This window comes from Pezoporus occidentalis, unplaced genomic scaffold, assembly GCF_034315485.1.
Source record: "Pezoporus occidentalis ecotype Australia unplaced genomic scaffold, CSIRO_AGI_Poc_V1 ctg4, whole genome shotgun sequence".
In the NCBI taxonomy this organism is placed as follows: Eukaryota; Metazoa; Chordata; class Aves; order Psittaciformes; family Psittacidae; genus Pezoporus; species Pezoporus occidentalis.
In genome coordinates this window covers 8,243,576-8,269,532 of record NW_026915724.1, presented here as the reverse complement: position 1 = coordinate 8,269,532, position 25,957 = coordinate 8,243,576, and the positions used below count along the sequence as shown (strand labels likewise).

Here is a 25,957-nt window from a genome sequence, read left to right as displayed (position 1 = left end):
GAAATCAGGAAGGTTGGAGGAGGCTTACAGGATGAGCAGTGGAGTACTGTGGCAAGAAAATGAGTGTGCTTTCAAAAGGTACCTCAATGGTCAGTAAGCAACTGGATGCGTAGATGAGCGGCAACGTTTGGAAGAAAATCTGAACTACCACAGACAATGGAGGAGTGTATCTGAAATTCGTTTACTAGTTTTTGGTGCCTGCCAAGTGCAGAAAGCAAAGAAACCACTCTTCATGATCCCATCTACTCTCTGCAATAGAAAGCAGAAAACACCTTAATTTATCACGAGTCACCATGCAGCTCCTGGGGCATAAACAGGCAACTGCAGCACTGTGTGTAGGCTGACTTCAATGCCGATGCCGAGCAGCGTTTGGCACAGGTGGCGGGGGTTTTCATCACAGACCCAGATCAACCTCAGTGAAGTTACCCTCTGCCTCCCAGGGCCGGAGGAACAATCTCCGGGTGGGAGAACCAAACAAAGGCGCCACTGCCGGGTCCCCTTTGCGCAGCGCAGGCAGGGGCGATCCCGCCCGTTTGCCCGGGGCTCCCCGCCCAGCCGGCACTGGGCGGGCCCCACGCCCCGGCCCCCGCGCCCGACCCAGCCCGGCTCCTCTCGGCGGCGGGTCGGGAGGAAGCGCCGGCTGCGGGGCGGGCGGGAGGCTGCCAGCCGCTCGGCTCCCCCGGCTCCGCCCCTCCGCCACCGATCCTCCGCCCTCTCCTCCTCCTCTCCTCCTCTCCTCCTCCTCCACCTCCTCGCGGCGGCGGTGGCTTTTTCGGCCCCGGCTCTCCTCTCTTCGCTTCGCTCCTCTCCGGGAGGCTCCCGCGCCGCGCTGGCGAGGACGGTGAGGGCGAGGCGCTGCGCTGGGCTGGGCCGGGCCGGGGCTCCGGGCGCGGCGCCGCCCGGGGCTGAACGCGGCATCGTCCCGCAGCCGTTTCCTTGCTTGCTGGGGGCGGCCCTGGGGATGGGAGCGGGCGTGACCCCCACCACTGGCGCCGGCGGAGGGGCCTGGGGTGCGGGGCTGGCAGCTCCGCGCTGCCCCGGGGACGGGCGGGGGGCTCGGCCCGCTGGACGCTGCGGCGGGAGCAGCCCTCCCGTGCCCAGCCCTGCCCTGCCCAGCTGCCTGGGGTCGGCGGGCGGCTCCTCCGGTGACAGAGAGCAGCCCCCACGGGCTCGGTGCGCTGGCGGGTGCCCCGCGCGGAAGCGCGGCCGAGTCGGCTTCGTCCCCTGCCTCAGGGGACGGCGGTTCCGGCCGCCTGCCTGCGAGCGGGTCCGGGGCGGGCGGAGCGGTTCGGCTTTTCTGAAATAGCTCGCTAATGTCAGGGGAAAACAGATGGCCCAGGAGAAGGCGGCTGGAAGTGATAGGTCTGAACTCCTCCGAGTTATGTCCCCGGGTCAGCGCGGAGTGTGAACTTCCTCCCCTGGGTGCCTTTTCGGGGGTGGGGGCCGAGCACATGGCTGCTGCCCCGAGTGGGCGCTCGCTCTGCCCCGGGTCTGCTCCGCATCTGTCACAACACCGCCCGAAACCGGGCCTGCCGCTTCAGAGTGCTACCCTGACCTAAAGAAAACTTCAGCTGGGAGAGGGGAGGAGGCTTGTCCGAAAAGTAATTTACTTAAATACGGATTTTCGTTCCTCCTTCTTCCCTTACTCGGACAAGGCATCGCTGAAAAGAAGGGAAAGCAATGGAATGATTTGTGTCCTGCAGGGTCAATGTATATGGCAGCTCATAGGGCAGAGAAGAAGTTTAACTTTCAGAGACCTGCCACTGGCAAATTACTATATCCAGTGAATCATAGTATTAACTTTTTTAAACATGAATTTTATGGTCGTTTGCATGTTGATCCTTGCTTGTGTTTAAAGTCTGCAGTTGCTGTGTTCAGATATTTAAGGATGAAACATCTCCTTTGTGCTTAAAACAACAATGCTGTTGTGTTTCATAAGCAGCAAGACAACTTTTACTTTGATGCAAACCTTTTTATCACTTGCCTGTAAATACTTGAATTGTTTGTAAGTCTGCCACTGATTTGGGTGTTTTTGCAAAGGTCACTTTAGTTCAACTTAATATTTTTATAAAATGCCTGTATTGATTTAATATGATACTGGGTCAGAGTTGGCATTTATAATTTACTTAACATTAAGTACCATAAGAGCCATGCTTCGTAAAGTCACTTGTCCTTGGTTCTGCCTGTAAAGCCCACTAGTTGGTCTTGGTGTGTGTTGTACAGTAAGTGTGCAGCTTGGCTTGCGTCTACTGTTAAGTGTCCTACTTATTTAAAAATGTTAAGAGCTCTAAAAGGGTCAGTGTAATCCATACCCCATGTGCGCTCAACTGACCTAGAATTAATAAGGTAAAACACTTTTAAGCACTTCTGGAGTAAAAGGTGGCATGTTGCGTCCTTGTTTTCAACTGACAACAAATTGTTTTTTTGAGGTGTCCAGTGCCATGCTCCTCATTTTGGAGGGCGCCTGAACACTGTGCTGCTGCAGAGGATTGGTTTGAGCTAGTGAGACTGGTCATGAGAGCAGAATGCCAGCAGTGTGAATTTGCTCCCTGGGGAGAGGTGCCTGTTGGCGATGGTGGCTGATGGAGGTGGGTGCAGAGACCACCATCAGTTCCTTCTGGGGCAGCTGGCAGTCTTTGCCATGATGAGGAGCTGATGGAGCTGACAGAGCTGTATGGGTGCAGGGGCCCCATTTTATGTGGATTAGTAAGTTAATCATCATAGAGCAGTTTGGGTTGGAAGGGACCTTAAAGCTCAGCCAGTTCCAACCTCCTCCCATGGGCAGGGACAGCTTCCACTAGGCCGAGTTGCTCAAAGCCCGGTCCGACCTGGTCTTAAACACTGCTAGGGATGGGGCAGCCACAGCTTCTCTGCACAACCTGTACCAGTGCCTCACCACCCTCGTAGTGAAGAATATTTTCCTAATATTTAATCTAAATCTCCCCTCTTTCAGTTTAAAGCCGTTCCTCTTTGTCCTGTTCCTACATGCCTTTGTAAAAAGTCCCTTACCACATCAGTTGACATTTCATGCTGCAGTACTGAGTTTCTCCTCTCTGGGTTTCAGCCTTTCTAAGCAGGAGGTAACAGGCAGGTGCCTGCACATGGTGTTGGAGATGCAGGTATACCAGGAATGTTGTGGTTAGTGTGATTTACTGCCTTGATGGAACTGATAGCCTATGCCAGCAAGTTCACTCTGTTACATAGAAGGCTTGTCCGTGTTAAGAAAATTATATCACAAGCTAAAATTAAGAGGGAAATGGTGTTTTCAGATTCATATGGAGATCATTTGCTCTCACTTTGCCAGAGTGGTTCTTTGTCCTGCTGTAGCACTTGGCCATTAGGCCTCCTTCCCTGGTCCTCGTAGGCTTGTGGTGTGCATGCTGGAGGCATCAGATCTCAGAATTGTTGCTGGAGGCACTTAATATGGGTGCAGTCTTCCAGTGAACAGGAGGTGGCTTTCTCCTGAAGGTTCATATTATGCTCCAAAATCTAGGGGGCTAACATTGATTTAGTGAGGTAAAACTGAGTCAGATTATAGACCATAGCCTTGTAAATGTGTTCTGTTTGCTTAGAGCTACAGAGCGTTTTTGAGATGCTGTGCTAAGTGTTATAAAAGGAACGTGTTTCTCAATTGTGCTTTTATAAGTATGTTTCCCAGTGGTGGCAGAGTTAGATTGGAAATCAATACAGTGAAGTATCCTAGGGTAGATTTTGGCCATTAATTGTAGTGGAATGCAGAGTAAATGAAGGCTCATGTTTGCAGCCTGCCTGAAACTAGAGGACATATCTCTGAACTCTGGGTAAGGAATGTCTCTGGTCTCTCTGGGGCTGACACTGGGTCTTGCTTTCTCCTGCTGGATTATGGGTCTGGTCCTCAACGCCTCAAGCATATGTGTTGATTAGCCACAATTTAATAATTTTAAATTAAACTGAAGGATATGTCAGCTACAAGGTGCTTTTATTTCAAGGAAGTTTTATTTTAGCAGGGCAGGTTCTGAGAAGTTAGAAGAACTAGTTTGTGAAGTCCACAGGGATAAAGACACGTAGGAGTTGGAGGTTTAAAAAAAATAGGAAGAAAAAGAAAAGAAAAGGCTTGGACTGTTTTAAGTGGAAGGTATGATAGCTGCTTGGAAACTGCATTTTAAGGAGGAGGAGAAGCTTGCCAAGTGGGGCTGTGGACCTTGCTATGAGAATAAGATACTGCAAGTTACCAGAAAACCTGTAAGGAATGAAGTTGGAGATTGATCATCAGAGAGCAGAAACTGCAGGGGTAGCACATGAATTGCCAAAAGTTAGAGCATGGAGAAATACAAGATGATGGGGAAAAAAATGAAAAGAGGAGAAGAGGACTTGGCTATGATAATGTGAGGACCAGGCTATAGTTGAAAAACATGTCTAATGCCACCATAGTACCAGTTGTAACCAGCTTTAGATAGAGATGAGGATTCGAACATGGGGAAAGATAGGCTGCCAAACAGAAATGACCAGAATAAATATTTTATGCCTGCTTCCAGATTTAACGCATTCAGACTAAGGAAGCAAAGGGTCTCTGCTTTGGGTCTGAAACAGTTGGTGCAGGACACTGGAACCAGGTTAAAAAAAAAAAAAAAAGGATTGATTTTTAGCTGTGAAGTTGAATGCATCCATTACAATACAGCAAAAGAAATATACTTGTATTTATTTTTAAAAGGAGAAGAAATTGAAATCTTCATGTGTTTTACTCTGGTCTAGATAGTATTCAAGGACTTAGAACAGATTTGGAATGCAAAAAGCAATTAAGTATACAAAGATAAGTGGAAAACAGGATAAAAAGCATCGTGGATTTACCACAGTTAGGTCATGGAAGACTAAAGTTGTGTTATTACTGGTTAAATATTAAATGTTCTAGACAAAAGGAGCAGAAGTCTTCAGTTCAATGTGTGTACACCATAGCAGGCGCAATGCCAAAAATGACTAAATTGGAAGTGTGGGGCTTGGCTAAAGAATGGCGAGGTGTCTTCTGAAGGATAAATTGTGACTGTCTGCATGAATAAAGGAATTAATGCTCTGGATTGGTATTAGTGGTGGGCTGGTCGTTTTACTTCACCATGCTGGTTGACATAACTATACGCGAAGGACGATTGCTGAAGAGGCAAAGTTAGGAAACGTCGTCGGCACCAAGCAGAGTTGGATTGTTGCACAGGAAGAACTGTATGCCTGTGATGACTGAAGCAATAGGAATGAGAGGAAGTTAAAAACTCTAAAAGCGGAGTTATCTGGGAGTGATTGTTAAGAACACATCTGCTGTCACTGGCAGGTTATCCCTTGAAACAGGCCTGGAGGAAAAGGCCTGAGTGCTGTACTGAAACAGGGATGACTATTTGATGGTGAGCATGAAATGAAAGCAGATGTTATCTTCAGTGAGAGCTTTTCAGTGAAGACAGGCAAGTTATTATGCAAGTCATCAGGGAGACTTCATATCAAATACTGTATGTAGTTCTGGTCACTGGAGTACAGAAGATATTAAATTTCAGTGGAACTTGTACAGGGACATCCAGGCTGCAAAGATGACGGGGCGTCAACAGTCTGGAGTTAGATGAGAGACCATCTAACTGTGCTAACATTTGCTGTCTTTTCTAGCTTGGTAATGGCAAACAGGGGACATAGCAGCTGCTTATAAATGCCCTAGAGCAAATTCTTGGAGACAAGGAAGGGTCATAAACTGAAGTCTCATCTGTAACTTTGGATTAAAATCTTGATGTACAGGAGGATGATCTGATGGCTCATTGAATGAATGTTGGAATATTATGCACAGAGAATTCAAAATGAGTTTCCTAACTGTCAGATTTTGGATGCCCTCCCAGCTGTACATCTCTCATGTGTCAGTGTAGCGTTGAAGTTTGTATTTGATGGTTAAGGAAATGGGTAGTTCAGGTAACTGAGGCTACAACAGATTTTATGCTTTGGTCTAAGCTGCTAATTAACAGAAATAGAAAACACTTATGTAAAGGAGGTGTGATGAGCAGAAATACTTTGGGGAGGATATGTTGTCCAGTCACTTGATAGTGAATGGAATTTATAACAACTAGAACCCCCCATCTGTGGTGTTAGTGGCTGCTTGTTTTTTCTTACCTTTCTAGGGTATAATGGAGTGGAATTGAATATAACTCAAAATATTAAAGATAACCACAAATTAATATGTGTGGGACAGAAAAATGCATAAATGGATGTGCAGGCTGGAGGTTAGGATGGCTGACTTGAACCCATAAATAAATAAATATGTTCTCCTGTTGAGTGTGTGACTGTATCTATCCTCTGCTTGATTTCATGCTCTCTGGTCTTATGAGTGCTCTGTGGCTCTGGCTTCATCCTCTTGTTTGAGGAATAGGGAGGCATTGCCTGGGGAGGGCTTTGGACAGAGCCTTTCAGAATAGCTGAAGTGCAGGACTTATGAAGACCCAGTGCTGATGCTCCCAAATGTGAAGACGTGTGCTTCATTTTGTAGGTGTAATACCTGATCTAGGTGCTGGTGCTGAGCTTTACAAAGGCCAATACAACCTAACTGCCCAGAACAAATGGAGGCATGAGATATGCCGGTTTAGGCACTTCCTGTGCTGACTGTTGAAGACTTGTCTGGTATTACACTGAAGAGGTGTATGCTGCATAGAAAGGGTAATGATGGTGTATGTGGTTTGAAGGCTACAACATGTTGACTTAATTTGACCTTCGCTATAGTATCAAGGTCTGTCCATTTATAAGCTCCTGTATCTGGCACTTGTATGCTCAGTTAAACTTCTGGACATTTAGAGACGACTCTTCAAAAAGGAAGAAGAATGTAGTCATCTGCATGGACAGATGTTGAGAAGAATTATTGAAAGAATAAGTCATTTTGAGTGTGTTTATTCGTGAAAGCAGGGTCAGTCTCTTGATACTGCTTTTTGTCTATTTACCTTGAGTTTGTAAGGCTGGTGTCTTTCTTAGAAATATTTCAATTGCAAACTCCTTTCCAGGATAGTTTTTTAAAAATCTGAGCTATTAAGTTTTAGGTGTTTGCTTTAAACCCATGTGTGTGTGTCTTTCTTTAAAGAGGAGCTTAATGTGTCAGTATTCCCCGTAGGAAATAAACGTGAAAAGATTGTGTTGAGCCATCAAAAGAATAATTTAACAATCCCAGAGAAAATTGAATTTTTTGTCTTGGTAGCTTTTAGCATGTATCATTAGGTTTTTCGCTTATTGTGATTTTTCATCTACTCCTGTTGCTCTTTTATGAGAGTGTTGGGTGTGTCATTGAAAAAGATGAGACTAGGGCGATGCTTTGCATTTGTATAATGTCTTTCACTTGACAGCCTTCGAATTCCAAATATTAATGGATAATGTGGAAAAGTTATTTCAGACTTACAAAGGAGAGATTCAACCTTTATTCAAATAGTCTCTAGAAAATCGAGGAGCAGAACACTTGTCTCCTAATGCTGTGCTGTGTTCTTTTAAACAAAATCACTCAATAATTTCCTGTTACAATTTGAGGTCTTGGAAAAGTCTGTATTAAGAAATGGGAGGAAATGTTTTAAGACTTTATTGGACAGGGAAGATAACAGCATCCAGCATTGTCTGCAACTCAAGCAAATGGAAAGGAATATCCTTCTTGTTAGTAGCTCGAGGGACTGTGTGTTTTTGGTAAGCATGGTCAGACTGGGAAGCAGAGAAATGGATTGGAGCAAAGAGCAAGTTATACAGGAGATAGAGGTAAAACCTGGAAAATGCACACATGAAAAAATACAAGAGAAAAGTAATGAAAATGAGAATGAAGTGGAGACTGAATGAACTGGTGGACAGGGAATTGAAGGAGAAACACTTGTGTTACACATGAACTCAGTATGCATGTTAACTTGTGTTCAAATTAAATTGGAAAGCTCACATTTTATTCATCACTGTGAAGTAACGGTGGGGTATCTATTAGCTGTTCAGGGTTGCACTGTTTAGAAAAGTACGTTTTTAAATCAACAGAGGTTGCAGTGGGGAAGGAACAAAGCAGAATCTTAGATTAAACTGCAGGGGGAGCCTTTAAAGGTGTAAGTATCTGTAATTACACAGTGTCTTGTATAATTCAAAAGTAAAGGAAAAGAGAACATTTGTGGAGAGAAGAATGGGGCAGGAGTTTGTTCTTCAGCCTTTCAGTGGTTTAACTTTTAGATTTCCACCTGATGGGCTTTTCGTGCAAATAAGAGCTGAAGGAGTGTTACCGTTGCAAACAATTTTCCTTTCTGTCCAGTGCCTTTACACAGTATTAGACAAGTCTTTTAACTAACTACCCAAAATCATGAGTGAACCCAGACCTTTGGATTTGTAATGACCTTTGTTATGTTGTCATTCTCTATTTGACAAGTTAATCTGTGTGTGTTACCATTTGGGAGGTTAGAGGGCCATTAGAAACCATTTCTTGTGTATATATGTGCACATATGGAGTTTAAGCTTGGATGGAGGAGAATCATTAAAGTAATGGTTGGGTAGAACATTTTTGAAGTTATGATGATACACATGGTTTCAGTACTTTTTTATATTAAAATAGTGATGTTGCTGTGATCTATTTGACAGACTGGTATTTTTCCTGTCTACCTCCAACTGTTTTAGACCAGTTTTTTTTAACTCTTAATTAAATCACTTCCCATATGCATGCATGTACTTCAAGACTACATTTAGAGAAATTCAAATTTAATACTAACATCTGTAAGTTAGTCATGGAAGTACAAGTACTTACAATGTGATAGATTTCACTTGCATGTTGTATTTAATTGCAAGATTTTTATTGTCTCTGTTGTTTTTCCTTTCTGAGCTGTGATATTACTGGAGTTTATTGCTGTATAGAACTGTTGAGTTCTTCCAGTGTGTTAAGTTTGGATGTTGAATGACAATCCTGAATGTTAGGCAGTGTGAATGGGCCTTCATGGGATGTCTTTTGCTCTGTTTGGATAGATGTTATTTTCTCACAGAAGATGACTTGGGGCTATCTGACTTCTCTCTGAATAATAGAACTTGATATAATATGTAGAGACTTATTGATGAATCGGTTAATTCCATTAATGAATATCTGCTAATCAGAAACTAGAATCCCAGTTCTGCAACATGTGAGATTTCTGGACTGTGTTTGTGTAAATGCTTGGGGAGCATCTGCAGATGTGAAAGTCTGCTCATTCAGATTTCCTGCAAGGCCTCCACATGTTTGCTGAAAGATTTCAGATGTTTTAGTTAGTTTTTCCTTTATTTATTGTCCCCATCTTGCAATGTTTGCTGTGCAAGTTCAGGGCGTTACTGCCATTGTAGTATTGGGTCCTATTTCAGTAAATGAAGGGATGCATATTAGGTTGAGCTTCAGAAGTTCTAGCTGAAGTGAACCTCCCAAATCTTTGTGTATTTAAATCCATACATTTCAGGTATTTCTTTCTTCCTGTGTGATAGACTGTGAGGAAAAGGAGAATCTGACTAACAAAGCAGAGCATATAGGAATGCACAGTGTAATTTTACCTCTAGATTCAAGTGCTTTTCCTCTGATCTTTGCTGTAATGGTTTGAGGTGTTCACTTGTGACTGTAATAAATACATCTGTTTATTTAGGGGGAAAAAAAATCTCAGCTAGATTTTTATTTTTATTTTTTTTTTCCTGGTGGCCTGTTTGTTGTAGTGAGTTTGTGCTATCACAAAGTTTCTATTTTAGGAATGAGGGAATGAGATATCTCCTCCCCCCCCCCCCAGTTTAATTGAAAGATGATCAGTGTCATTTCTCTCTTCCTTCCCTTTCCATCCCCCTTAAAGCAAAACAAAACCTTCAGTCCTTAAACAAAAATGTCTTTGTTTTTACATTTGTTTTATGAAATTGCTTAAATCCTTTGGGAAAAGCTTTCCTCTCACAGGAAGAGAGGAAAAAAATCCCAAACCAAAACCTAACCTAACCTAACGAAACCAGCAAGCCTGCCAGACATCAGTGTTTTGCTATCTGAATCGTAGCAGATTGCATAAAAGAAGCAATTTTTCATTTTAATGAATGAAAAGTGCAGTTGCAGAAATGCACAGAAATAGACATGGTTTTCACTCAGCAAAAGTAAAATTGGTAGAATTTTGGGCAAAAAATTGCTGTGTAGCTTTCTTGGAGCTTCTTTGGTAGTTTTTTGTCAGGAGTGGAACTTTAAATGGGATATTTCAGAGTTCTGAGCGATGGGAAAATCTGCCAGCCTTCCTTATTTTAGTTACATAAATATTATATATATAAAAAAATCATTCCTAAAAATCTCTTGGTTCTACATCTTTGGGCTGTTCTGGTGCTGTGGCTTCAGTTGTGAAGTCATCCATACTGGTACACTAGTCAGATGTGTGAATTACCCTCTCCTGATCTAGGAACCTGGCAATTGATGGCAAACATGAATTAAGTGACATAATGAACCATAAAGACCAAGAACTATGTGAAATGCCGCCCTGCTAATTTGTCTGCATGGGCTTTATCCAGAAAATATACTAAGGAACAGGAATGCTGATGGGCTAGAACAAGGTTATTGCAGCTGACTTTCTCCCAAATGTAATAAAAATGCAAAACCAAATCAGTGGCCTACTGTCCTCAATCACCTGTATTATGTGGGCTGGAGGAATCAAAGATGAAGGAATATTTTTCCAAGCAAATGCTGAATGTGAATGAAAAAATAGGGAGGCCTCCCATAACACAAGGAGGTAAGGGCTTATTTTCTGTAAAGTAGGAAATCAGACACTGGACTAAAACAGTTGTACTGAGCTGTTCTAGAGGGCAGTTTTGTAGGCGTTATATGGAGAATTTGGAGTATGATAACCTCCCTGGGACTCAGTAGTATCTCCTGTAGCATCTCTACGCATCTTGGGCAGCCCTTGGACCTTGCTTGACATTCCTTCTTTGTCCCTTGCGTTGCTCCTGTCCCCAAAGCCTGTACTGTGTGAACGCTGACAGCACGTGTTGGACTTCAGTGTGTTTGCAGCCTATGGAATTGCTGTAGCTTTAATACTGTGCAGCCATGAAACAGCTGTGTCCTCGTGACTGGCTTGTCCATAGAGTGATGATGAGCCTGCATGTCGTTTTCCTGACTTGTTTTTATACCCTCACCTCATAGGTACAGCTGCTAATCCTTTCAGTGCCCAGGAGGGAAACCGTGCACTTCATAGTACCTTCTGGAGTAACATCCTTACCATTCATAAAGAGGCTTATGCAGAGATGGTTGTATGTATGTTCACCTTATATTTGAAACAATTTTAAGTGCCCTTCAGAAGGCTAAACCAGAGAATTATAGGCTTTGGGGAGACAGAAGCTAAATTAACTCATGCTTTGCTGGCTAAGCAGTATTAATTACTAAAATGGAATAGGTAAAAGCTGTAGGGGGAGGCCCTGCCCTCCAGCTGTGCTGGGTTTAATGAAAGATAGCATTTTTCCTTCTAAACTCTCATTACCTTTACAGCAGTTGCTGGATATAAAATATGCTGTTTAGATTGTTGCAATCAACTAATTTGATTTCCGTATTACTTCTAGATGACTGTTACTGAAAAGACTATAGGGCTCCCCACCCCAATATGAAATCAGATCCTCACACTCCACCTCCTACGTACATTTTACTTCATGGTGTGGACTGCACTGCTCAGCCAGGGAGTGGAGATTTGCCTCCTGCGCATTACTGACCATCATTATGGTCAATACTAATCAAATACTACTGGTGACATTAGGTTTGTTTTGCTGCTGAATAGCAGGATAATATTGCATGTTTTAGTCAGAGGGGATTGGTGGAGCTGTGGAGTGGAAGAGCTGTCCCCCCTATAGATCCTTGCTCACTCTCCCAGTACCCTTTGTTGCGATTTTGCTGCAGGGTCAAAACATTTTCTCCTAAATTTGCATCCTGTAGGTGTTGCATGAGGTGGGACAAGGTGGAGACTGGATGGACAAAAACTGATATTACCAAAGCCCTGGTAGTATTTGCACTGAATAATGCTGCTGTGGCCTAGGAGTGGGCTTGGTTAATATTGCAGTCCTGCAGGCCAGTGGTATGTCACCCATTACTGCACTTTAAGTCTGAAGGAATTGTACTGTGAGTGGGACAGGAAGGCAAGGAAGCAGTTTATGTTACGGCAGTTGTAGAGATACTGCCTAATGCAAAGTTGTCTCTTGTATAGTTCCAGTCTTTCTGCTACATCTTTCCCATGCCTAGAACTTCCACTAATTTGAAGTTGAATTTCTAATGAGAAACAAAACCTGTTCTTTAATCAGTGTGATTTGTTTTCATGAATATTTAATTCAATTTAGTGCAAATTTTGAAAGCCATCTAATATTTTAAAATGAAGTCAGCTGTTCTTGAACCAGACTGAAGAGCGCTACCAATCCCTGTGAAGTTCTTTCAGTGAAGTGTAATTTGGTACTGTAATATACTGAGCTGAAAGAAGCAGTAAGATAGTTCTGTACTTAGACTTTTTCAGAGTTCTGGAGTTGCAGCAGAGGATTTACCATTGTTTCCTTGATACCTTTCTCTTACTAGGGAATATATAGAACACCAAACTCTTAAAATCCACTGTAAGTGTAATCAGAATAACTGTTGGAGTGGAGAAAATATTCTGTTATTCTTACTTATAACATTCACGTGGATACAACTTTTTGCTGCTGATTTTTCATTATTTATAGCTGTTTTGCAGAGTTACACAGAGCTGCACTGATCTTCCTAGTTCAGGATTTTTCTAAAATCAACGTCAGAACTCTTTCATACTTGCAAAGATTGAGGTCTCTGTCACTGATGTACACCTCACTTTACTTTTGTTTATCTTGTTCATCAAGTCAGACAGCTCTTACAGTTATTATCCATGATCAGCTAGCTCATTGGCATGACAATAAAAGTATAACTGAGAATGTAAGAAACTTTGTGATTGCCACACTACAAACTTGACTGGCACTTCTAGTAGCATCCTCTGAGGATAAGGAAGAGGCAGAGGTTGGTAGGAATATGGAGGAAGGAATTGCAGTGCTGGAATGTGACTGCTGTGCTTCGTACCTCTGAAGGCATCTGAGAAAGGAGGGAGTGTGCCATTGGGTTGCTGTCCAGAGTCTCTTTTGTCAGTTTTAATATTATCATGTCCTTGGTCACAGCTTTACAGCCTTTGACAGCTTCAGTAATAGGAGAACTTCTTTCACCTGCTGAGAAAGTACGGTATGTACCTGCTTAATTGTTCTCAGTTACATGATGGATTTTGTTTTACCCAATTCTTTTCTGACTTGGGAAGAAAAGGGATGTATTCTTTGTGAAAAGGTATGTATTCTACATGAAAACCAATGTACAACTTTTTCAGACTGGTTTTCAAATGTGCTTTTAAACAATCTGCATTATCTTGAATTATGTAGGTGGTTTTCAGCCTGAATACATATGAAATGTAAAGTAACGTAAGATGAAGATGTCTGGTTTACTCGATTGCTCACAGAAACAGCTAGCTAGTCACAAGGTAAAAATCTCTGGGGTAAAAAAATCAAGTACTGCCTTACTGTCTCCATTGTTACTTTTCTGTTGACTTGTTTTCAGTTAGATTATTTTTTTCCCTTTCCTTCTAAATCTCTAGGACATGCATTTAAACTGACCATTAATGCTGAGTTTCTGTCTGTAGTACTTTTACCTTTATGCTAACGTATGTAAACAAACAGGTTAGGACTTGACCTATATAATAAAAGTGCCTTGATTTATTCGTATGTACATACCAGGGTGTGAATACTTAAATATAATGGGGGATAGAGGGAGGAAGGCAGTAAGATGAGCTGGTGCTGGGCACAGTAACTGTAGCTGAAGACTCACACCTGTGAAATGAGTGCAATTGTCAAACTGTTCACCATCTGATACCTTTTTTTTCCTGTTCCTCCTTCAAAGGCAGCTTGTGGAGACACATCTGCAGCAAAGCAGAAGCTGAGTGCTCATTTGGGGCTTTCCCCAGTCCTTCATTTGGTCTTGACGATACATGTGCATTGGGCTTGCCCTCACAGCAGGGTGTGCCTCATGGTGATGCTCCCTGATGCTGTTGAGAAGAGGCAGCTCCAGAAAGTGCTGGGGCTTCCTGCTACTTCTCATGTGCAGGCTTCCCACTACAGCCTGCAGTTTGTGGCCTGGCCTGTCTTTCCCTGGGTTTGGGGCATGGCTGGCCTCTGGGTTGGACCACAGGGTTTGTGTAGTCATCCCTCCTAGATCCCTTGGTGTTCTCTGCCTCTGGTTCTTTGAGAGATGGTGAACAGGAGACCCACAGCTGAATTCAAGGGCTGATATGCCAGGAGCCCTATTGTGCAGAGCACTCACAGGTTGTAGTTGAGGTTTTTCATTGTGGATAAAAAGCAAGCAGTAATACATTCAGATAAAATGCTGTGAGAATACACAAAGCAGTGTCCCCAGTAAAACACGCATGCATGAGAAGAAAGAGGAGGTAACAGGGAGTCTGGTTTATGATTTTCACCACTGCCTATGGGACGTGCAGCATTACTCAACATTTCCAAAGTTGCCAGGGGACGGGAACTTCTACCCATTCTACTTCTACCGGTTTGATGTCAGTGCCAGTAGTAGATGCCCAGTACCTGGAGAGGGATCACAGGTCAGCAGGAGAGAACCTGAAAATCTGCACAGCAGAATCCCAGCTGCTCCAGCCAGTAAGTCAGCTTCCTCATGGACCCAGTTTAAATGCCTCTATGCATATATAGCATGGGGAATAAACAAGAGGAGGTAGAGATACGCACATGCCTGCAGGGTTAGGATCTTATTGGCATCATGGAGACCTGGTGAAATGGCTCCTATGACTGGAGTGTTGGAATGGAAGGATTTGGGCTTTCTAGGAAGGGCAGGCAGGGGAGAAGAGGAGGAGGAGTTGCCCTCTATATAAGTGACTGGCTGGAGTGCATAGAGCTCTGCCTGAGAATGGGTAAGGCGCTTTACAGGGCTTATGGGCCAGGACTAAAGGGAGAGCAGAGACAGGAATATTTATGTGAAGCTTTATGCATGTCTGCAGGTAATCTTGGAGACAAAAGACTGAACCCGCCTCCCAATCCCTTGGTATTTTTGTCATAATGTGATGGTGTCCATGTATATAGATGCATAGAAGGTGTTTTTTTTTTTTTGTTTTAAAGTCCTAAATGTTTCTGTAGGGGCCTGTTCTAATCTAGATGAGCTTTCCCTTTTGCAGCTGTTTTGGACCAGATCCACAGAAGCAGTTACAGTACATGATCTGCATCCAAAGGAGAAGCGTTGTTCCTCCAAGGGCTGTTAGCTATTCTGTGAATGTAGTCCTTAGTGGTGGGGTTGGGCTCAAATTCATGTTCTGCCCTGGGCTTTGGAGAGGTTGTCCACAAGTCCTGAGCTATGATCTTGCTCTCCTGTGTCATCTTAACTACAATGTTGCTCCAACATAGTTTCTGAAGGGCATTAAACGAACTGGTGACAAAGCAGAGTGAGGTAGGAGCCCAGTGAACTTTATTCCCCAGGCCCCTTTCTCAGGTATCTTTCCTCAACTACCTTAAATGCCTTTACTTTTCACCTGCTGTCTGTCCTCTGAGTTGCTTTGTCTGGATGTAGTTCCTTCTTGCAAAAGTTCTTGCTAGTTGTATAAGATAACTTGGCAGCATCTGTGAGAAAACAGTTATATGTGGAAGAGGTTATTGTGAGATTTTTGTCTTATCTGGAGAGCTACCAAAAGCTGGGAAGTGCAAAATACGTGTGGGTTTTTTTTTTTATTCCTGAAATTTCACACTGCTTTTCAAAATAAGTTCTTCTGCCTTTAAGTGGGTGAGTCCTTGCTCAAAAATAGTGATTCCCAAATGTTCTTCTTTGAGCCAAGTATAAAATCTTTTTTTATGCAATTTCTTCAGAGCCTGGCTTTGGGAAAGAATTTAGTCTTCCTTTAGAGTCTTCATTCTCTTTATAGAACATAATGAGTTTGCTTTTCAAAGGAAAAGCTGAAAATTCCAGTGAAGATGCTCTTGCATATTTTGGTTTGTTTTTATGCAGTATTAAACTGATTAACATTTAATACAGTAAATTCTTTAAAAGCATAAGTTACTTAAAAGTTCATGGTAAGTACATAACTATTAGTATTAGTACTTGATTGTCAGTAAGAGCACATTAATAATAATAAATTACCAGATAACAAAGCAAAGATCCGAGCCTTTCTCTTACTAAGCTGAAAAACAAGGATGCGGCTCTATAAGTAGGAAAATGGTTCTAGGTGTAATCATATTTTTTAATGATTTTTTTTTTTTGCTTTTTATTTATTCCTATTTGCATATCCTAATTATGTAGAAGTCTTCAGTTTGGAAACTGAAGTGTTATTTTATTTCTCCAAGTATCTTTTGGTATCAGCTCAGTGAGTGCCAGTTTCTTGGAGCTTGTTAACTTGCCCATGACAGTTTCTTTGCAGCTCAAATATGGCAGCTGATGTCTGACTGCTTTAAAGTAATAACGAACACTGTCAGATTCTTTGTATACCTAGTAGTGTGATCCTGTGGCTTCATTTCAAACAAGCAAGCATGTGTATGGAAACAAGTTCTCCCTTGCTCTGTGATTTCTGTTGGTGGACTGTGGTTGACTTCTGGCAAGAATACTACCTAGTGGTAGAGTATGAAGTAGTGTAAAACCAGCCCTGATACCAATGGTCTTGTCATGTATGCTTGAGGCATAACGGTCAGAAAATAGCTTGCAAACATTTCCATTTGCTAGTGTTAAATTGTGGTTTTATTTGTCAGTGTTGGCTAAAAGTGAGTGAGGTAGGAGTTGAACCCAGTTTATGAATAAATGCCGCCAAATTGAGTTCTACTGTACTTTAAGGGAAACAGCACCAAATGTAAGCAAAATGTCTCTTGTTGCTTTGGTATTTAAACTTTTATGGCAAAAATGGCTTAGGATGGAAGCAGTAGTTTCAGTCTCAATGGGAAATGGAGACTTCTCAAAGCTGCTGCACTGGAAAAGTCTGTTGTTGGCTGTGGTTCTCCCTTTTTATTGCACTCTATGCTAAGCCTGTGATCATGGTATTTAGAAACCCCTCCCCTTGATTAGTGACCCAGTCTTTCCATGAAACTACATAGGTCCATAGGCTTCTCAATGATTGCTGTACATTTAACTCCCAGGTGCACCAGAATTGCTCTTAGACACAGACAGAATTCCTGAGCTCCCAAGCCCAGCTGGATGCTTCCTGCTGTAGCACCTAACACAACTTTGCTTCACGGTACTATAAACGTATCAGAAAAGATTGTGTGGAGACAAAAAGACATGGTAGTTAAAGATGAACCTTGCTCTTTTACTAGTCACTAGCACCAGATTATTTCATTGTAATGGAAATTCCGTTGTGTTTGAAGGATTCCTCCTCCTCTCCTCATTTTGTGAAGACCTTTAACCGAGTGCTTAGGCTTCATCACTTAATCTAGGAATTTACAGAAAGGTAGTGCAGAGTTCACAGAGTAGTGGTGTGATGTGGTGTGACTGTGTCAACTTGAATTGTTTAGTATGTTTGCAACAACTTGAGCTTCTTTCTCGCTGTCAAGTCCATTCCCAAGAATGATGGGTTGAGTGTGCGAGTGTCGCATCCAGGTGTCATTCTGGCAGAATCACTGGTGAGCTGATGTGTGTGGCTATTGTTTCCTTTTGAGGAAGGCAGATATTACACTTCCTAAGCCAGAAAGAAACTTTTCTTAGGAAAGCTTGACCTTTTGGTAAGTATTTGAAATTCTGCCTGTGTCTTGCAGGTGAATGCCCAGACTCCATGCTGCCTGGTGACTGCTACCTCTGTGGCCAGAAGGATTAGAATTTCAGCCCCCTGGGTTTCCTGTGCACATTCACTTTATAGTTTTATTCCTGTTTAGTTGCCTGTGTTAAAGAGCGTGTTTTTATTTATACTTGCTCTCAAAAAGAAAGGCAGTAATGATGGTGTATCGATTTTTATTGTATTGAACTATGTTAGGATTTATGCCCCTTTTTTTTGTCCCCAGATGCTTTGCAGGGTGGTAGTTAACCACGTACTATGCAAACTCTTGCAGAAAAATGAATTGGTTACCTGTTAATGAAAACTAAATCACAACAATTTTAGCTTATTTCAAAGTATCTAACTTATTTAGGATCTGAAGTCTTATTTTTTTCAATTAATGCCTTAGTCTACTTTTTTTTTCCTTTTAAACTTTAAAGTAAATATAAATGGTTTCTTATGTGCAAAGTGATACCCTATAATAAAAAAAAAAACACAGTTTTTGTCTTCCTCAGGGCTTGACCTGACATTTAAATGTGAAAGATCTTTTCATCACTTATTTTAGTAGTCTTACTTTTTGCACTTTTTATGATCCCTGCAGTTTTAAGTGGGTTGCACAAATTGAACCACATCTAAAATATAATATTGGCCTGTATGAAATCCTGGAACTAAATTTGTTCACCAATAAGTTGAGTTGATCAAGAAGCTGGTGAAAGACTGCTTTTTCCTTATGCAGTTCCTTGTATTTATCTTCAAAAGTTTTATACTTGGGGTGCTATTTATCTGTTACCATTAATTAAAGCATTATCTAGCATATAAACTGGTTTAAGCAGTAGGGAAAATAGTTTCTTGGTGCTCTAAGAAATTTAAAGGAAATGTTTTTGAATTGTGTAGTAATGGCATATGATGGCTTTCTGCTTAAAGGAAAAAAAAAATCAAAACCAAACCTAGAAGCATATGTTTGTGGTGTGTTGATTTTTTTTGCCAGGTTTTCATGTCTTAATTTCAGTTTCTTTACCAGTCTATTGAAAGACTCAGCTTGGTGCCTTGTGAGACCTCTGAGGCTTGGTGTGAAAATCTAGAAAATCTAAAGTCAAAGCTTGAGAGATTTCAAAACTTTTCAGTAAGATTTTTGGCATGGAGATGGAATTAATTCAGATTTGTAATAACAGACGCTGTAGTTGATGCTGCAAAAATATAAATCCAGGTTAAGACATACAGGAAAACATATGGAGGTAAGTGTAGGTACAGGGTTGCTGGAAAAATTTCGGTATTGACAGTTTTACAGGTGTGTTTCTGCAAAATGATTGCTGGTGCTCCCTTTTTTTCACTAGTCAAAAAGACGGTCAAGTGAAAATGAAGCCTGTTTGGAGGCACCACTAATTAGTTCTTGTGTCCATGAGCTGCCCCCTGTGTGGGAGGGGAGGGAAGGAGAGGAATTCTTCCATCTCTGATCCATATGTTTGGAAATCCCTACTGTTATTATTCAGAGGCCTAAAAAGTATACTGGATTTTGTTTCAAAACCAAGATTGAATATGTGTATATATTACTGTAGGAGCAGTGGTTTTGGTAGTTTAGGCAAGAAAATAGCTGATGTATAATAATGCCTACGTAAGTGCAGAGTCTTCTCTTGGCTTGCCTTGGAGACAAATAAATTTGTTTTCTATTTAATTGAGTGTTGGGCTGTTTTTTTCAATTCTTATAGAAGCTCAGCCATAAGCCTTGAGCACAGAATAAATTCTTTATCCTGTGTGATTTGTGTGTATTTGTCTTTTAAGTCTGTTTAACAAAGTAGCGCAACAAATTTAGGATTAGCGACATGCTAGTTAGCTTTGCTGAAGGAGCCTGGGTCAGAAAAATGGGGAAAATCATGGTTTTTGCCTTGGGTATGATTAGCTGGCACAAAGATTAGCTGTATCATGCATTTCTTTTCAAACGGTTCCTGACCTCATGGGTGCAGGGAAGTTGTGATCCAGCTGTAGCAGTATAAATTTGGCAAAGAAAATAAGCAGAGGGTTTGTGCAGATTTGTATATTGGCAGTTTAATATTCTCAGCACACGGGCTTTCCTTTTACTTCTCACAAATTGAAAAATAATGTTGATTTAGTACCAAGTGTCTGTTGTTACACATGCCTGTTTGTATTTAATGCTCTTTACTGCTTTTAGTGCATTTGTTTTTTTTTTTTTTCCTCTGTATCCACTAACACGATATGGAAGGCTGTTAATACCAGCTTACATCAGGTATCACTTGCTGAAGTTTCTGATACATTATGAATACAAATTTTAGATTTCAGTAACATGAAATGTGGACTCTAAAATCCTGCTTTTAATCTAGGCTTATTTGGCTAGGCTGTGTTAAATCTATTCCTAAAAATACTCAAGCTTTATTTTTTTTCCATTATTTTCATTTGGGATCAAATCTCTTTGAAGTGTGTAGACAAGCACCTGTGCTTATTTTAATCCCTGTGTAGTTTTCATCAATTATCACAGCAGGCAAGAAAAAAATCGAATTGTAAAACGCTTTTGAAAAGTAAATAAGTTCAACCTGGCGTTCAGGTTTCTGTTTTAATCAGGCATCATCTGTATTCATGTTTTTACACCAAGCTGGGTAAGGGAGGGGCACGAAACACCTTTTTTTGTTTTCGTTGTTAAATATCTGTTTTGAAGTGCCCTGGTGTAGGATGGGTCTAATACGTTAGTGTTTGTGTGTGTGCAGATTTCATATATTTATTTTTTTTTAAGCTGGAGAAAAATCTAGGTCAAGAGATTTCATTCTTACTAATAACTTAAAGCTTGATTCAACAAAAATTCAACAATCTCTGTGGCTAGAAAGCTTCCTGACTGGGAAAGCACTGGTGGAAAAGGAACCCACTGCACTCAGACATGGGTGGGAACATTTCCCTTTCTATTGGGGTGTTAAAACACTCCCCCCCCCCCCCCCCCCATGTGTTTGTGATGGCCATCATGAAAGCTCACTAGGCCACGCTCTTTCTGTGTTTCTCAGTATAGGGCTATGCCTGGGGCTAGGTACTGTTGGTGTTTCTCCTCCGTCCCGTGTATGTCCACTGTCCAGCCTATGTCCCATGCCATGGCCCCAGCCTTCCAGTGCTGCTTCGACCTCCTGACCGTGGATCATTGAATCATAGAATCAACTGGGTTGGAAAAGATCTTTAAGATTATCGAGTCCAGCCTTTGCGGCAGGACTGCCAAGACCACCACTAAACCATGTCACTGAGGGCCTCATCTACCCATTTTCTGAACACTTCCAGGAGTGGTGATTCTGTCACTTCCCTGGGCAGCCTGTTCCAATGCCTGATCACCATTTCACTGAAAAAAATTTCTTAATATCCAATCTAAACCTCTTGTCCTAAAATGATGATGGTCATTTGTGTGGAATGTGATCATCCATAGGAAATAAGACAGGTCTTGTGGTGTTGCTCTTGCCACAGCACTCTTCTACTTACGAAAACATTTCTGTGAGCTAAATAAATAAATAAATACAAAACGTTGCCAATTCTTGTTTTAATTCATTGAGGGATACTAAGACATGGAGTCTCTCCTTTGGCCTTGTCTAGCTTTCTCATTCCTCTTCCTCTGCAGTCACCTCCTTGTGTGTTTAGCTCAACAGCACCAGTGCCTCGGCCTGGTGTTAAATATGTAAACTGGAGAAACTGGGAAAACTGTTAAATATGTAAAGTGGAAGAACAGGGAAATTCTTGTCTCTTTTAGCTACAGTAATCAACTCTATTAAAATTTTAAACAAACTTGGAGAAAATACTTCTTATGAAGTCTTTAATTTTCCCTTAAGTTTCTGTGTTGCCCTAGAACCAAAAGCAAGGGTAGTTAAATTAGGATAATTAATCATGCAACAACTTACACACGCAGGAGATGTAATGAATTTTCCATCAGTTTGCAAGTTCTGTAAATCAAGATAAGAGGTTTCTCTAAAATGTGCTGTTTGTAAGCTATGGATCTGTACTTGACAAAAAAATTAGGTTAAGTAAGTTTGATGCCATCTGTCTTGACATCTTGGAGTTGTTTCTGGAGCAGTTGCTTCCAATGTGATGTTTTAGAGAATTGGTCTCTATTTTGATGTCTAATACTGTATCAAGGAGTGCAGACTTGAGGGAGGAAAGGTCATTTTAAGTGTAAAAACCTGATGCTTCCTTTCCTCCTGTTCTTCCCCAAGATCTTGTGGATGTGAGAGAGGTCAGAAACCCTCCCATCCTCTGGTGCAGGGCCTGCCAATGATACCTGTCTGCCTGCAAAACTTGGGTTTGTGCTGACAAAAGTCAATAAATATTATATTTATTGCTTTTTGGGGGAAGTTTTCCAGTGTGTGGAGCTGCAGGTTGTAACTTCCCGAAGTGGGATGCGCAGAAGCCTTAGGTACTGTAGTCAGCCTGTGTAACTAATGTAATTGCACCTTCTCGTTCAATAAGTACTATAGATGTGAAGCAGACTTCGAAGCAACTCAGTTGACACCCACACAGGACTAAATAGTAACTTCCCAAATAAATTGCTGTGTGGTATAAGTGCTAAAGTGCTGTCAATACAAAGAGAGCTAATTCCCAGCAATTCTTTATATGTTGTAAATCTCTGTTTAATCCAGCAAATTTCAACTTGCATAGTTAGGTTTCTTGCATGTAAAATGAGCAAAAATTATCAAGATCACTAAAAACATAAAACATGAGAGAAAAATGTCAAGGTATATATACCTCATCAAATTCTGTTCACATCCCATATATTTTATTTACGTTAGTGACCAAAGGGTGACTTACCAAATACTGCCTGTCTTGGGTTCAGCTATAGCAGGAACAGTATAGCTTCTTTGAAGTGTAATAGAATAATTATTGTCTATTTTATAGCAAGTGAATTGGAACATACTCTGCTTGAATTGCATCATGTGAACTACTTCAACAGGGTCTTAAGGAGGCATGGTTCTGAAAATTTCTTCCCTCCTTTATTTGCACACAGACATAATTGGAAACCGAGATGCATTGTTTGCACAGTACAAAAATGTAGCAGTAGAAATGATAACACTGTAATAGAGGTTAAAGTAGAAATATTTTTAGGTGTTGGACTTAATTTTGAGAGTGTTTTTCTTCTGTCTTTAGTGCTTTGGAACTTACTTTTTTGCTACATGAGCACCTTCTTAGATGCCTTATATATTTGAGCTTACAATTCAGAATGTTCAACTTCAGTGTTTGGGGTTTAATACTTGTTTGGGGGCCTGTCTTTGTAGATAACTTGCACAGAATTTTCTGCAGAAACATCATCATATTTGATACAGCAAATGTTAGCAACTTTTACAAAGGAGAATATTGACATTTCATTACTCTGGTGACTAATCAAAATCAATCATGACTAATCAATCATCAAAATGCACATTGGTAGGGATATGTGAGGGACTCTGCTGGAAAAAAAACATGTTCTGATATACAGAAATGTTGCATGTATTTTTTGAGATCTTTTTGTAACCCAAATGACCAGCATTATTTTCTTAGCTGCGGCATCATTTGAAATGCCAAAGATTACCCAGTGCAAGTGTTAGTGATCTATCTCTATTATTTAAAAAAGAATTGCCAGGTAGTTTCAGAATGAGTGACGAGTAAGATGATCTCTCAGTTGACCTTTGGCTTCAGGGTAGAAGAGACCTAGCTTTATTGACTGATGACATGCAGCTTTCAAGTTGCAGCCTCCCATGCATCCTTTCTCTTCTTTCTGACTGCTGCTGTGAAGTAACTATCTTCTTTATGAATTCTGTTCCTGTTTTGGAAGCTTCTTTTAAAATACTGGATGCTCTTTGTTTCTTCCCAGACCTTAGTGCTGTTAAATGAGGATGAGAGTTACCAAAGGAAGATGATGCACATGACAACCCATGTAAAAGCCCTATCAGCTGTTTGGTCTTTCATCCTGCATATAGTGATACAATACAAATGCTTGATGTCCTACTTGGTATTTTTATTTATAAGGTATAACAAAAGTGTCAAAAGTTTATGTTTGAGTTGTCAGAACAGTGTGAGAATATAGTCTCTTAAGCTCCTGATTTGACATTTGACAAAAGTGGCCCAAATCAACATCAGACTGTTGCCACTTTGATGCCTTGCCATAGCAACCTGACACAAGGTTGATAAATCTTTATAAAAGAAGCAATAAGTTGCTAAATCCTCAGAAAGGAAGTGTAAAACCTTCTGATTCAAAGTGGTGATTTATACCGCTCTTAGCGGTAGTAGTTGGTTTGGCTGCTTGCCCCTTGCCTGTGTTTGCCAGCTTCCTACTACTTGGAGAGGATCAGTTGCCTGGATTCACTTTCTCTGGGATGTGGAAGTGCTGTAGCGCTCCACTGATATTCTGGGTAGTGATAATTTGCGTTTTCATTAAAATCATTTAACCAGTACCCAGATTTTGATAACTAGCTTTAAACAAGAAAAAGTGAATAATCATGGGATCTTATATATTTTTTCACTTTGGTCCAGAATTGCCCCAAGTAGCCTAAGCTAGAGTTGCATCAGTTATGAAGCTGCTTCCTTCTCTGACTCTCAAAATTGCAGCGTGCAGCATAAGAATGTTATTAAAGGCGTCTGATGAAGGAAGACTTTGCAGACCTGGCATGTTGTGCTTAATTCCTGCTTTTGTAAGTACCTCCTGGGTTGTTCTAAGCGCTGAGCGCATGGCCTAGGGGTGGATTTCACTTTTTGTTGTCCAGGGAGGAAGGCCTTTGGTAAGACTCTCGTTCCCACGAATCACTGAGCATGATGCAAGGGACTCCTGTTCCAGCCTCATTAAAGTTCGATTATTGATATCCTGTGTTCTACTATATATTGCCTTTGTACCTGGCTTTTTTTCCAGTGTAGGCTGGAAAGTCTTTCAGGCCAGAGGAAAATTTGCCTTTACAGGCTGTAACATCCAGCTGTATTTCAATCATGACTAACAAAGTGATAAATCGGTGATTGTGTTCCTCAGTTTATTCCTCCTGCCAATAGTTTCTTATTTCTTCTGAAGTGCATAACTGGGGGGGTTTGTGTGTGGTGTTTTGTGTGTGTGTGTGTTTGCAGATGTCTCATTATTAATAATTTGTATTTATTCTAGTTCTCAACTTTATATTATAAATTCTTGTTGTCTTGGCTAGTGAGCAAACGAAGGTGACCTGAAACTCCTCCAAAATGTGTGCATGGCTCGGTATTCAGTAACCATCTGGCACTTTTATACTTCTCTGTCTTCTGTAGATCTGATGAAAGTCCCCTACTGCCTCTAGTCATTCAGGTACTTTGGAGAACCACTCTTGCAGTTGCCTGGCATTGTTCCCTGGCAGAATTGCTTGGGCAGGTTTTATCTCAGCATTTGTGTCCTGATAACCTGAGAGCTGTCTTGATCTGATCATTTGATGGTATTGTGTATCACTTTTATTGTTTTGAATGTGGGTCGTTGTCCCTTGATCATACCTGGGGAGAACTAATGCATCTCAGGTGGTGGTTCAGTACCCGGATAGAAGGCTTAGGACTCCCAGGTCTCTTGCATAGCTTGTCTTAATGTGGATATGGCAAGATGAGGGGACGATTAGAGGCCACAACAAATTTGTTTCGTAATTTGCATAAAAATCGTACTTCTCCAACTGTGGTTGGATTTGAAGCAAAAACAATCGTGAGTCCAAATCTGTTGAAGGCATTAAATAACATTGTGTAACTTTGATGTTGCAAAGACTTTTGAAAGGGTCTGTGTGTTGCAGAGTATCTTTCTTAAAATCATAATGGTGTCGCTATTAAAAGCCAGAGAGGTGTCACCCTTATCAGGTTTAAAATCTCTAATGCAGAGTTCGTGCTTTTAGTTCCATGCTTTTCTTTCATGCTTAGTTGAATTCCAGCTCTACCCATTAAGTACTGCTAATCTTCGGAAAGTTTGTTGTGAGAACGCAGACAGGGTAGTGTAATACATGTAATTCTTTCTGCAGCTGCATATAATTACACTCATGTATATTTTCATGCATGTCTTGTGTTAAGATTTCTCCTAAATATCAGGCAAAGATGATGACAGCATATGGTTTCTTCTAATGTCTGTCCTAAAGTCAAACCAATTACTCTGCTTGCATCTCATGAGCTACAAAGTGGTTATGCTTTCATAGGGACTATGAAAAATGAATAAAGCTAAATTGCAAACTGAAAAAAAGGGGAGTTAGGATTTGGCTTACTTCAGGTGCTATACCCAGGCTGTCATTCAGAAACCCTTGTACTATACATAA

The 25,957-nt window shown here is 41.3% G+C and overlaps 1 protein-coding gene across 2 annotated transcripts in view; it reads left to right on the top strand.

The window, feature by feature from the left end:
• Positions 1–732: 732 nt before the first annotated feature.
• Positions 733–25,957, top strand: part of FAM110B (family with sequence similarity 110 member B) — a 114,778-nt gene continuing 89,553 nt past the window's right edge. For both annotated transcript variants that reach the window (XM_062633342.1, XM_062633344.1), the window contains exon 1: positions 733–841. The gene's annotated coding sequence lies outside the window, so the exon portion shown is untranslated. The remainder of the gene's footprint in view (positions 842–25,957) is intronic.